This window comes from Marmota flaviventris, chromosome 8 (genome assembly GCF_047511675.1).
Source record: "Marmota flaviventris isolate mMarFla1 chromosome 8, mMarFla1.hap1, whole genome shotgun sequence".
In the NCBI taxonomy this organism is placed as follows: Eukaryota; Metazoa; Chordata; class Mammalia; order Rodentia; family Sciuridae; genus Marmota; species Marmota flaviventris.
Window position 1 is genome coordinate 55,215,974 of NC_092505.1, and position 13,841 is coordinate 55,229,814.

The window sequence follows — 13,841 nt, forward strand, 5'->3', positions numbered from 1 at the left end:
GGCGGCCACTGCAAATGTGATTTCTGAAACAAGGTGTATTTGATAGGACTGTTAAGCCAAAAGCACTAGATCCATGGTACAATAGCTTCCTCCTTTACAAGAAAAGCCAGTTGAAATAGTAGGTCCCTTGCTAACTCTTGGAGTTGCCATCAGGGAAAACAATACAAACCTGTGGCTATCCTCGAGGACCTCACCCGTCATGGGCGTTGTGCTTCCTCTTAAGGACAAAGGCATGCTTCGCTGGCATTCAGTGCCAATCCCACCCCATTCATGTCCTGCTGCTGTCAGAATTACAAGCCTGCTGTTCTGTTAATTAGCAAAGTTGAAATGCTCTGCATCTATTAGTGAAGTAAAAATTACCACTGCCACTTCCTCAGGATCCTCCAGCATGGGTCTCCTCCAAGACCCATTTCGGCTCCTCTTGCCCCAAATGTGTTATGCTCAAGTTGTGCTGCTGCTGCCTATTCTTTCTCACATTTTCCTTGTCACTATTTCCCATGCTAGAAAGTGCCAATCATCCTCATTCTGGCTCCCAGCCTCCATGTGTGGTCCTAAGTAGGAATGGCAGAACTGGCCCTTGTGGCAAGGGCCCTGTCTGTGGTTTTGTGGGTCTGGAAAACCCAGTGAATCCCCCAGGGTGGCAGAGTGGCTTGTACTGCATGCTAGCCTCCCTCGGAGAGCCATCCTAACTTCAACAAGAAAAGAAAAACTACCGAGTGGGGATTTGGAGGTGTAAGCTGCCAGGGTAGTCATAGGTTGCTCTTTATTTCCTTTCGGTTGTCAGTCACACCCCCTTCATTTGTCATTTAGAAATGACTGTGTAAGTTTTTGAATCTTGTTTCAAATGGACCTGAGCTCTGTTTCACCAACAAGATGACAAATTTCCCAATACTCAGGTTTCTGCCTCTTTTTTTCCCCACTCTATCCCTAGAGCATCCAGTGTGCGAGCCCCCTTGCATTCATTACCACTGCCACCTCCCCAGGATCCTCCAGCATGGGTCTCCTCCAAGGTGACGTTCTGCCTCTGATAACCGTTTGTTGTTCTATTTGCCTGTCTATCTATCTCTGCTTTGATTTCCTCTGGGAAGAGGTTTCCTTTCTTATTTTGTCTTAGTATCCCTAAAGCCTAAGATAAGGCCTAGCACATAATTGCTCAAGAAGAATTGATGAGACCCTGAGAACAAAAAGATGTCAAAACTGGACCCAAACAGAGGTTGGCCAAATGAGCTCTTAGAACTCTGCAGTGCAGCACAACAGTGAGTCAGTGCCACTTTGAAAGGAAAGGCTTCCTAAAGGCAAGTTCTAAAGGCTTGCTGCTCAAAGTAATAAGCACCACCTATACCCAGGACCTTGTTAAAAAATGCAGAATCTCAGGTTCCAACCTAGACCTACTGAATCAGAACCTGCATCTTAACAAGGACCCTGGTGAATCAAAGTGCACATTACATTTGGGGAAATACTGGAGTACTAAAGTATGCTTTTCTGTTCCAGAAAGTAATCTTAGAAGCAGGGGGTGGGAGGGTAGGGGGGAACCTGGTATAAACAGGGCCTTTAAAATCAGATCTAATGCTGCTCAGAACCCTTCTGCCCTGCTACAGAAGACCCCTCACCACTGTCCAGGGCTATTCCAGAGATTCAGTATTTGCCCTGTAATATATCCTTGACATTCAGCACTGGAATAGAAAGGCTATCTAGGAGATGGATACTTACCTGCTCCAGGGCACTGAGAGTAGACCACTCTGGGTTTTTTGTGAGCCAGAGTGTTCATAAATTGTCTGTCCAAGTTGCTCAGGATCTGGCACCTTAAGCCACTACTTCATCAGCAGATATTTTAATTTTACAACAAATCTTCCTTCATACCCTTCAAGCTCTGCCTTCTCTAACTACTCTCAGTACTATAAAATCATCATTGATCATGATTAAGAGAACAAAATGCCATCTCTAGATGGCCCTGGAGGACAGAGAAGCCAGTTTTTGCCTCTTTAGCTCATCTTCTCCTCCATCTACAGGTGCAGACTCTCCAAAATTGAGCAATACTGGATAAGAACCAGAAAAAGGAGGAGAGCCTCATCCAAAGAGCTCTATATCTAATGAGCACACAGTGTTCATCTCATGAAATTCACTCCCTCGGAGTAGGAAACCCAATTTCTGCCCTCTAGGAGTTTCCAGTTCCTATTTCCCCCTGATACCAGGAAGCTACCAGACTCTAAATAAAAGATGAAGTAAGATTCTGAGATTCTGGGGCTGGGTATGTGGCTCAAGCTGTAACACGCTCGCCTGGCATGCTTGGGGTGCTGGGTTCGATCCTCAGTACCAAATAAAAATAAAATAAAGATGTTGTGTCCACCGAAAACTGAAAAATAAATATTAAAAAAATTCTCTCTTTCTCTCTCTCTCTCTCTCTCTCTCTCTCTCTCTCTCTCTCTCTTTAAAGACGAAGAAAAAAAAAAGATTCTGAGATTCTGATAAAGACCTCACCTTGTCCCCAACCTGGCAATTCTGATTCCACAGTAACTTGATAATTGGTGCTGTTATCCACCAAGGTGCCAAAACAGAAACCTGAGATGCATGTAGGATGCCTCCTTCCTCCTTCAGCACATTTACCAATTCACTCATATGGTTCTGTTGATTCTACCTCCTAAATCTCTAATCCATTTTCCCTGTGAAGTTTCCCCGACTTCCCCATCAACTTGAGCTGTTCCTAGCCATATCTTATCACTCCTGAATGGCATTTACATTTTCCATTGCACTCTCCATTAACTGATCCTGAAGCTTTGGGGGTGAGGACCCTGTCACACTCATTGTTATACCCCCATACCTATCACAGTGCCTGTCACACAAAAGCAGCTCAAAAATATTGAACTGAAACTGAGCACACACCAGTACCAAGAAGATGGTGAGTGTGATGAGGTGGAGGTGATTTGTCAAGGCAGGCACCCCTGAGGAGGTATCTTTGAATGAACTCTTGAACAAGGAAAGAGCCAAGAGGTGAACGGAAGCAGCACATGCCAAAGTAGAGAGGAGGGGACCAATAAACAGTGCCACAGATGGAGTTTATCAGCTGAACAGAAAAACAGACTAAGAGGCTAGGAGGCTGCAGGTGATCTGGCTTCTGGGAATCAGTGGCCAAGAGGTGTCTGCACATGATTCTGAGGACACAGAGATCTGGGGCTGTGCAAGGGCCAGAGCTGGGTGGAATCTGGCTGGCCCCAGAGGAAGGATGTGGCTCAGAACAGGTCTTGGCCCAGTAGCCTCTGACCCCAGTCTCCAGCTCATATTTTGCTCTATGTTTGAGACAGGGAAATTGAGACTCATGGCTCCTCCTGAAGCTGGTGGTGGAATGTGGGGGCAGGGGCACTGGAACTTTGTCTCTTTTGATTTTCTCCCTAAATCTCAAGAGTGGCAGGAAAGAATATTTGTCTGAGTTACCTCCTGGGAGCCAGCCAGGCCAGAAGACCAAGAAGACCCCAAATAGGACTGAATCATAAAGGAAAGAGACTTAAGGGCATGGGTCCTTCTGTGTAGAAAACAGATGAGCAAAACTCTTGGGACATATGTGTAACTGGGGTTTGTAGGGAACTTATTAGTGGGTAAAGATCTTTATTCCCCTCATCCTCCATCTTTTATTCCCCTCATTCCTAAATTGATATAAGAGGAGAGAGACATGGCAAGAATGGTAGAAAATGATAAGAAAAGGGAATAAAAGTAAGAGATAAAGAGCTGTGTATGTTCCTATGCTCATGGACTTGCAAAAATAGAGGTGAAAGTTCTTGTCGCCTCTTTACAGACGCTAATGAGCTATTGAGAAAACTGACTGTTGGAAAACTCCTGCGGCAACTATAAATATGTTCCTTGGAGCTCTCCTTAAAACAACTACCGCCAAGGCAGGAAGTGTATGCTGAGAGGAAGGATTAAATCTGGCAGTGAAAGCTACTGGACAGCTTTATGTCAGCAATAGAACACAGCATACAGCAGAGACCCACATGCCTCTTCCCAACCTGGGAACCTGCAGCAAGGCCCACTCCTGAGTCCCTGATCACTGCTACCCACAAATGTCAGGCAGGCTCAGTGGTGTCCCCTCTCCCCCTGCACAGCAGGCAGGCAGAAGAGATGGTATGATAAAGTTCTCTTCCCTAGCCAAGGGACTTCTAGGTCAAGAACATTCAGGAACCTCTGCTAACCTAATTTCAATGCAAATGGGGAGCAAACCAAAACAACAACAATGGTTCTCCTTTTGGCAGTTGCTAAGAAGTGACCTTTTCTAAGCATGTTGCCTGAGGCAGTAGCTGGGAGACTTGAGATGATAACCAGAGGGATACTAGAGAGGAGCAATGTCTACCTTATCTCAACTGCAACATGCATTTGAACTTCACTCCTTGCAAGGAACATTTTCTGCCCTGCACTGATGTGAGCTGTAAACATTCCCAGGTGCTTTCCCTAATGGCTTCACCACCCCCACACACCCCCCACACCCCCCCCACCCCTCCCCCCCCCCAGTTGGGATGGTGTTGCCTTGTCTGGGTATCACACAGCATGTTCCCTGCTGTTGTGCCACTGTTCACAGCCACAACTGGCTCCTTCACTAGACTCTATGCTCTTTGAAGGCAGGAAATGGATGCTTATCCTAGTCTCTCCAGTGCCTGCCACATAGCTGGTGCTTAAGGAATGACCCAGAGTCTGTCTTTCGTATCTACAGTGCAATGGTGTCTTCAACCCCAAAGGTGTTTGAATAATTGCTGTGCCTCTTCCCCTCCTGAGCTATCTCTGTTCCTATTTCTACTTCCATCTTCATCTTTCTTCCTCTCTCATGATTCCACATGAACTCTAATCGCAGCCAATTTCAATATTAACTTTCTAAAGTCAATATTAGATATGAAGTCCTAGCTAATGGGCTACTTTTGAAGAGCAGAAGTTTGTAATACTTGCCATAGCTAAATTAGCTCTATTACAGATCACTAATAATCAGCACTTTAAATATGTGGGTAACACCTCTCTAAGCCCAGCTAATGTGCAAACCCTTTCTGTTTATTCTTCACAAGATTTAATATTAGCTTGAATTGAGACCTCAACTGCAATACACACAGGCTCACTCACTCACTCACTCTCCCTCCCCTTCCTTCCCAGAAAAGTTGACATCCTTGGGTGCAGTGCAGATACAATAAAATGGCCACTTCAGAATTGCTTCTCTCCACCCACCACCACTTTTTTTAAAAAACTGACGACTGTTTTCTAACTGACCAGATTATTTAAAGTGCTCATACTTCACAGATGTTGGTGTTGGTGGTAGATTTATTGTCTTTCTTGTTCCATTGACCACTGCTCCCGGATGGGCCCTCAAACATTAGCCTGTCGGTGATGCGTGTGGGTCACCAGCTGAACATTAGCAATATATTTGCTATTATAATTTAGAGAGAGTTACAGAAGAGCTCATAGGCAGAAGGTGTATACTGTGGAACTTTGATCCTTGGAATCCTCACTTGCAGTTCCTCTCCCTCCCAGCATGAATATCCATAGTATTTAATTTAATCAGGTCATAAAGAAGAAATTGCTGATTTAAAGAGTGGGCTTTGGGTTCTGCCTTTATAGAAGGCAACTCTGGAAGGCATCTAAACATGAAAAAGCCCAGCACCTCTCCAACACATCTCTTTTCTCTCTCTGTCTTCCCCATGTCCTGCAATTCAGGTGTGTGTGGCAGTAAAACCCACAACAATGACTGTGCAGCTCAAGCTCTTGGGCACTCCATAGAGCGGTCCCAATCCTCAGCCTTGAGCTTCTCCCTGTTCTAACCTCCACTATTTCTCATTCCCCAATTGTACATCCCCACCCCAGTCTCAATACAATGGGCAGGGGTAAAAAGCAGTGCCACAGGGACATACCAAGCACAGGCTGGCACATATCAGCCAGACATGAACAATCAGGGTCAAAGTAATAGCCAGTATTACAGAACTGTTGGTACAGCTTGTAGGTGAGAAGGGACACACTCAAGGATGATATTACTGAACAAGTCTTTGCAAACTAAAGCACCCTCCCACCCTTCGAAGATATATATATATATGTTGCTGTCCTTGGTCCTGAACTAGCATAAAGTTGCTACTCAGAGTGGCTGCTGTCTAGGCTGTCTGGGATATGTGAACCAAATGAGAAGGCAGAAGGCAGAGAAGAAAGAGGTGTTAAGATTTAATAGAGAAATAAACAAATGAGAAGAAGCACTTGAATGACACAGACACTGAGAGATTATTGGAGAGAATAAAAAAGTTGGTTTGATATCATTTTCAAATAATTGCAGTAACCAACAAAGAAAGGTCTGTGCACATAACTCCACCCCACACAAATACTAAACTCCCATGAAAATGAGACCCCATGGGGATGGATATAAATATAAATATATAAATATATATATCCCCCCAATACATATTTCTATATAAACTGCTTAACCATATCTGAGGTGGATGGGTTAGCCATGGAACAATTTCTAACGTTTTAAGCAATTTTTAATAGTTTAAAAAATTTAGTTTTAAAAAATATTTGTTGAAAATCTCTATGAGCCAAGAAAAGTTCTAATCACTGTGGGTACAAAAATAAACAACATAGAGCTCCTGATTATAAGGGACTTTTAGTTTGGGGGACAGATACCCCACATGTAATTTCAATGTTATGTAAGAAACAATATACAAGTACATATGGAAAAGAGATATTCATAAAATTCCAAATACATAATAATTAACCAAATGCCTAAAAAGTGAATAGCAGTAACAGAAGAAAATGCAAAGTATTATGGGATCATCAGCAAGGTCCTGGATTGGACAAGGTAGTGGTGAGTACTGAGGTCTACCTGGTGGGTCTCAAGGAACAGAGGAGAGCAGACAAGACACAGTGGATTTTTCCCCATGACTTATACCTTCCTCAGAGTAACAGATACATGAGTTAATGTTTGCCAGAGATAAGCACCAAAGCATCCCCATGGAGCTAGAATAACCAGAATCTAAGATAAACTGGCAAGAGGCCATGATCAGGAAAAAGTTTGACATCTGATACCTGCCTTTTCCTTAGGAAAAACCATAACAGTGTCAAATGCTAAACAAGAAACCAGTCATGACTTGAATACATCATGAATTTTTCTCCAGAATTATGGAAAAGAGTGAGGAGCTAGGAGATATCAGCCTAGGTAACCCTCTCCTCTGCTCACCAGGGGACAAAGGTACATGTTACTGGAGCACCTCATAAACTGAGGCAGGCCTCCTAACCCTGCCTTCATGACATATGTGGTGGGGGAGGGCCAGGAACCTCAGGAGACTGGACAGATATCATTGCCCATATGTCATATGTATCCATTTTTCTGAGACAGAATCTGTATAAATTTAGTTTTCATAAGATTTTCAAAGGGATTCATGCATAGCTCCCTTGGTTGTGGAGAACCATTGATGTAATGAAAGTCAAAACAAGACCTTGTCATTTGCCTTGGATTCTAACTACAAAATCCTATCACCAGCCCTGCCTCCCTCATGGCCCACATTCTGATCATCCTGGTTCAGCTGGGACCCAAGACTGGGCTCAATGGCAGAGGAAAAAAAAAAACAGTGAAATTATTTTAGTTCCTTAGCTTGGATTAAAAAACAACAACAACAACAAAAAAAAAAAAAAAAAAAAAAAAACAGCTGAGGACCATGCGGGAGGTGAATGAGGCTGTATGCAAGAACCTGTACCCTAAGGATAAGCTTTATCAGAGATGGTTCTTCCTCATTATGGAATTATTGAGGGACAGAAAAACTGGACTGGCTTTCATGAAAGCCTTTCAAATTAAAAATAACCCTGGTAACAGAAAGATGACAACTTGACCCAGGACCCCTCCTGGGTTGGCCAGGGTTAGTCAGTAGAAGGGTCTGCAAACTTTTTGAATAAGATTCCCTGGAGCCTGAGTCATAAAAGGATAGGAAAGGGGTTATTTGGGCTGAGGAGGTAGCTTAGCAGTAGAGCATTTGCCTAGCATGTGCAAGGCCCTGGGTTCCTTGTGTGTTCCTAGTCAGCAGCCACAGTAGGGCATGTGTGGACACTATTTGACTACTTGCTCAACAAGCCATTTTCTGCAGGGGATGGTGAGCTCTCCCAAGAGAGGCACGTTCTAAGAGGCAGCTCACAGTGTTGAGTCAAGCGCAGGTGTTGGATTCGGGATGAACTAAGTCTGACTCCCCACTCCAGAACTCATTATCCATATGTCACTGGACATCTTTCTTAGCCTCTCTGGGTCTCTGTTTCCTACTTGAGATAAGAATACCTTTTTCACTGACTGTGGTTGGTGATTAAGGGAGAAAAATCTATTTGTAGGTACCAGACACACAGCTAATGCAAAGAAAATGTAATGCTCCTTATCTTTCCCCTGTTCATCTTGATATCTTCAACATGAAGCCTTGCTCAGGGTAGATGCTTCATAATAAGTACTGATTATGTGAATGAATGAGTGGATAAATAAGTGAGTGGATTTAAGTGAACTCAGAAAAATGTCACTAAGAACTTCACCCTCACCTTCCCACCATGCATCTGTAAGCCATGCTGCTTACACCCATCTGTGTGGTTACTCTGGCTATTTATTGTTTCCCTCTGCTATTCAACCTGGGATGTTTGGTGAGCTTTCTTACTACTCCTACTCTCCTAAGCCAAGTTTCCCAGAGGTAAAGGAGAGCCTACCATTGAGCTATTCAGCCAACTAGACACTCATCTCTCCTTCTGTGTCCAGATGACTATGGTCATGGGCATCTCCTGCCAATGTTTCCCCAACACGAGTCTCTATGTGCTACCGCTGGTAGCAGCAGGCCTTACTCCTTCTTTCCAAGATCCTGTTCCCTTGCCTCTATGAGTGTGTTTCAAACAAAGATGTACAGGTCCAGGTGGTGTTTTCTGGAAAGCACGTCTACTGAAATCACATCCTGATAACAGGGCCACCACCTAGATGAGGTAGCTCCAACATCTGCTTCTAAACATACCTCAGAGCCCCACTGGAGGGCCACAGCTGCCTGAAAGGCAAAAGAATAACAAGTTTAAGGAGATTCCATGCCCTGTGGCTCTTTTTCTTTCTTAACCTTGAATTGTCAGGCTGTCAGTGAATGGATTCAAAGAGGGAAAAACGTGAGAGAACTTAAGTTGTCCTTCAATACCCAGAACTAGACACAGAGGCATAAGGAAATAGAGACTACAAATTCAGGTGATTCAGGAGTCTGGGATACCTAGTCTTCTTTGGTTTTTCCCAGCTTTCTGAAAAGAAAGGATCCTTTATCATGATCAAGGAGCCGTGAGGTTGCTTTGTCTCTGGACAACTGTACATATGTGCTCAAGCACAGCACATATGATAAGAATAACATGAAGATGGGGCGTTAAGGTACTTATCAACATTATACTACTGAAAAATTAGAAACAACCTCAGTGTTCAATCACAAGGGATGGGTTAAATAAACCATGATATATCCACTCAAAGCAGCCATTAAATATAATACCAATAAAGAATAACTAATATCTTGGGAAATTTTAGGGTATATAATTCAGTGGGGAAAGTGGATTTAAGAATAGAATATATGAAATTATCCAAAACAGTCTGTTTATACATACATAAATACCACATACATACATGTACACAGTAAGTGTTTCTGGAAAGTGGGATTATGACTGATTTTGTAAATGTTTCTTTCATGTTTTTTTGTCAAAATCTTTTTCTTTATTTTTTTTTCTTTTAATCAAGTCAAAAATTTTTATTTAAGGAAATTTCCCATTATAATTCCTTGGCTGTCCACTGTAAGGATCCCCTTTTTAAAAGAACTGATGCTTAATCTAGTTGTCCCATCAGCCTTGCACAGTTCTTTTTTTTTGGGGGGGGGGGGCTTCTATTTCCACTTGAATTATGGAAATACTGATGAGGATTTCACAATTCTCCATCTAAAATATTTGAGATCTTATTTCTTCAAGTAATTGACTTTAGGATCCTGGAAGTTTAATTTCAGATAGTACGTATTTCTTTAATCATTTCTAATATTCAAATGTCAACATTTTTTCATTACATATTTTCACTCATGAGCTTAAGCAAAATATTACAGTCTCACTGTCACCACCGCAATACATACACTGTGATGAATGCAGAACCTGTGTCAGTTTAGCCACATTGACCAACTTTGGACACTGATCAACAGTGAGCATTCTCATTTAGAATGAGGCTTTTCTTCTTTCTTGTTGAAATAACTGGAAAAGAGCAAATTCCCTCCTTTTTATGTTAATCTTTCATATGCAAGATCTTTGTAAAGCACACACTTAAAAAGTTTAATAATTAAGTTGTAGTTATGATAACATCTGCAAACATCATTTAAAAAGAAAGCTTACTTAAAGTTCAGGACAACTGTGTTATGCAGCTGTTCGTTTGCTCTGTGATACAATTTTGTGGCAAATAAAAATGGCTACCATTTATCACAGATGAAGTTGTCTAAAAGGACCAAAAGCCAAATGAGCTATTAAAAAATTCCATTTTTCATTAAATATCACTTAAAGATTTACCATATATGCAACTCTTGTTTGTTCCAGGAATGCAAGTCACTGAACAAGACTCAAATAAAATAAAATCAACACAATTTTGGATTAAAAGCTATCAATAATAGCAGATATGTGTTAAGTAAATATCTAAGTACCTACTATGTGCCAAAGTGATTTTGAACTAGTCTGTTATCTAGAAGAATAAACAGATGAAAATAATTGCATATCTTTTTGAAATAAAAAATGAATAATGGGTTGAGCTTGCCCTACTAGATATTAAAATATATTTTTAAACTACAATTATTAAAAGGTGGAACTGACACAAGAATTAGCATACAAATGAATGGAGCCTGAAACATAGCCATAATATGTATTTGGCATATTTTAAAATCTAATATACAATAAAGGAAGAACATAAAGCAATAAGGGGAAGATAAAGTATTCAATAAACACTACTGGAAAACTATTTGGAAAAAAAGCAAGTTAATTTTTAACACATCAAAATAAATCTTAGATTAAGAAAAACAATTCTTAAAAATGACATATTAAAAAAATTAAGAGAAAATATGAATGAGTATTTAACTGATCTCTGAATGAGAAAGCATTCTTTAGGCACAAAGGCCTTAAAAGAAAACAGAAAGGAAAATATTAGGGCTTTATCTATATAAAATTTTAAACTCTATCTCGGATTATGAACAAAATTAAAAGGGCAAATGACACTGTAGGAAAAGGGATGGCACTCGAGAGGATTATGTCAAGTGAAATAAGCCAAACTCAGAAGTCAAGGGTTGTATGATTTCTCTCATATGAGGGAGTTAGAGAGGAAAAAGAAAAAGCAAGGTGGTGGGTGGTAGGGGGAATCTCATGAAAATTGAAGGGAGATCAGTAGAGCAGAAGTAAAGAACCATGTTGGGGGGAATAGTAAGGAATGACATTGGGCAAGTTATATTGTTATATTGTGTTCATGTGTGGAAAATGTAACAAAAGTCCCACCATTATGTACAATTATAATGCACCAATAAAAAAGGGGAGGGGGATGACAAGCTGGGAAACATTTATAAGAAATATGATACACTATTAATATTATTCCTATTGGAAGAACAAAGAATAGAAATACGCATTTCAAAAAAGAAGGAAGTGACTAATAAACATTAGAAAAAGTAGTCAACCTAACTAGTAATCAAAGAAATGTAAACTAAACCATGAGATTGTTTAAAATCCATTAAATTTACAAAGATTTTGAAAATGTAATAACCCTCAATGCTGGCAAGGATTCAGTTACCCATTCCTGTTAAGACAAGTAAAATGGCTACAATCTTTCCAGAAAGAAATTCGGTAATGTGAATCAAAATCATAGTACTATGTATAACAAATGACTTGGTAATCTCCCTCCCCACCCCATGTCTATCCTAAAGAGCTAAGGGAAAATGAGGACAATATTTGAAGATAAGAGATTTCATACAGCATGTTTTATTGTGGCCCTAAACTGCAAACAGCCTAAACATGCAACAGAAGGCAATAGTTAGATAAACTTGAGATAGGTACAAATGGAATAACAATCAGCAATTAAAATTTTTGTCTTGAGTAATTTTTTAATTTCATGGAGAAATACAATATGTTCAGTAAAAATAATACCTGTACCATGTACGTTAGGTTGAATCAAACGAAACTGCTGAGACTCAGCTGCATTTAGAAGTTTTAAAATTTTGATTTGGTATGATCCAACATACATATATAATGCATTTCTATGTTGTGGGATTATGGGGATGCTTCATTTTCTTATTTCTACTCTTGTATAATTTTCTAATTTTCTACAGTCAAAATATATTAAAATTATAATGTTGTAAAAGTAGATGAAGACCACATCAAGAAACAGTCACCATGGGGCTAGGGTTATGGCTCAGTGGTAGAGCACTCACCTTGCACGTGCAAGGCCCTGGGTTCAATCCTCAGCACCACATCTAAATAAATAAAATAAAGTTACAAAAGAAAAGAAAAGAAATAGTCACAATTCAAATCTATGTTAAAGCACTTCTCTTTTCCGGAAATGCTCCAAAGTAGAGAAAACAGAAGCAAAAGTAGACATATGGGATTACATCAAACTAAAATATTTCTGCCCAGCAAAGGAAACAAATCTTAATAGAGACAACCTACAGAATAGAAGGGCAGGCAGCCTCCTCCCAGTACTGTTGCTGCCACTCAACAAGCTGGGACTGAGGCTCCTGCCCCTGTCCCAGGGTGGGCTCAAGGGAAGTGGGCAGGTCTATGGACTTAGAAGAGGGCAACCATCAACTTCCCCTCAATAGCACACTGGTGGGGTGTAACCCCAGTTTCACAGCCTAACATCCTACAGTGCTCCACATTCTAGCTGGATGTTTGTTGGGAGTCTTCATCCACTTATGATAAGGACTCACAACTCTTGGTGACATGCCCTCTCCCAGCACTTCTTGACTATGACCTTCATGGAGCTCCTGGGTCTTTGGGGGTGGCAGAAGGAATGCCAGACTTGAAGTCAGAAGACTGGGGTTCAACTCATATCAACTTAGCAACCTGGGGGAACCTCCTCATCCTCTCCACCTAAAACTTCCTCAAAGGGACATTTCAAAGTTGCTTCGCTATGGTTTAAATCAACTTAGGGAAATCAGTTTGCAAATTGCAAAGCCTTATACAAAAGGAAGATATGAGTTATAATGCCTTTTTGTGGATGCAATTATGGGTGGAATACTCATATGAACTTGAAGCATGCCTCTGCTTTTAATCTCTGGTTAAAGCCCTCTCACCCTCCACACCACCTCAGGGAAGGTAGACCCCTGTGTCCATGATTTCAGCCAGACAAGTCCGGTCATCCTTCCCCTACCTACATATCCCTGCTGTCTCGGGTAACAAGACATAAATATTCCGACCACAACCCTGAACTCTTAGCAGGCACTAGTCTGCCTGGTATGTATGGGGCGGGATGCCAGATGATTGTGTGACTATGTTCCTGTTCTCATTTGGGGAACCCAGGGGACGTGGTTCCCAAAGTGGGGAGAGGTCTGTGTCAAAATAACCAAAGTTACCTCCTGAATACCTATGCATGTAATTGTCTCAGTATACCCACTACAACACACAGAAGAACCAGACCTGGGAAGATACTTTTAATTCTTCACAAAATGCCAACCACAGTAGAGTCCTATCTCCATCAGCCACTTTCTCTCTTGAAACTGAATGCATCCTTGAAACCTCTATAACCACACCCAGTGATGGAGCACCATCCAGGAAGAAGCTGGGCCTCCACCCTTCACATCTTCCCAGCTTCCCAGACAAAAACACCTCCTCTTCTTATCATCTCTCCC

General features: G+C 41.3%; 1 protein-coding gene and 1 non-coding gene across 4 annotated transcripts in view; both read right to left on the bottom strand.

The window, feature by feature from the left end:
* Window positions 1–13,841, bottom strand: part of LOC114093319 (kalirin) — a 450,305-nt gene that overhangs the window by 275,205 nt on the left and 161,259 nt on the right. The gene's annotated exons all lie outside the window — the stretch shown is intronic.
* On the bottom strand, window positions 10,069–10,198 carry LOC114093409 (small nucleolar RNA SNORA1). Its single transcript, XR_003582891.2, has one exon. It is a non-coding gene; the product is annotated as a small nucleolar RNA SNORA1 (small nucleolar RNA).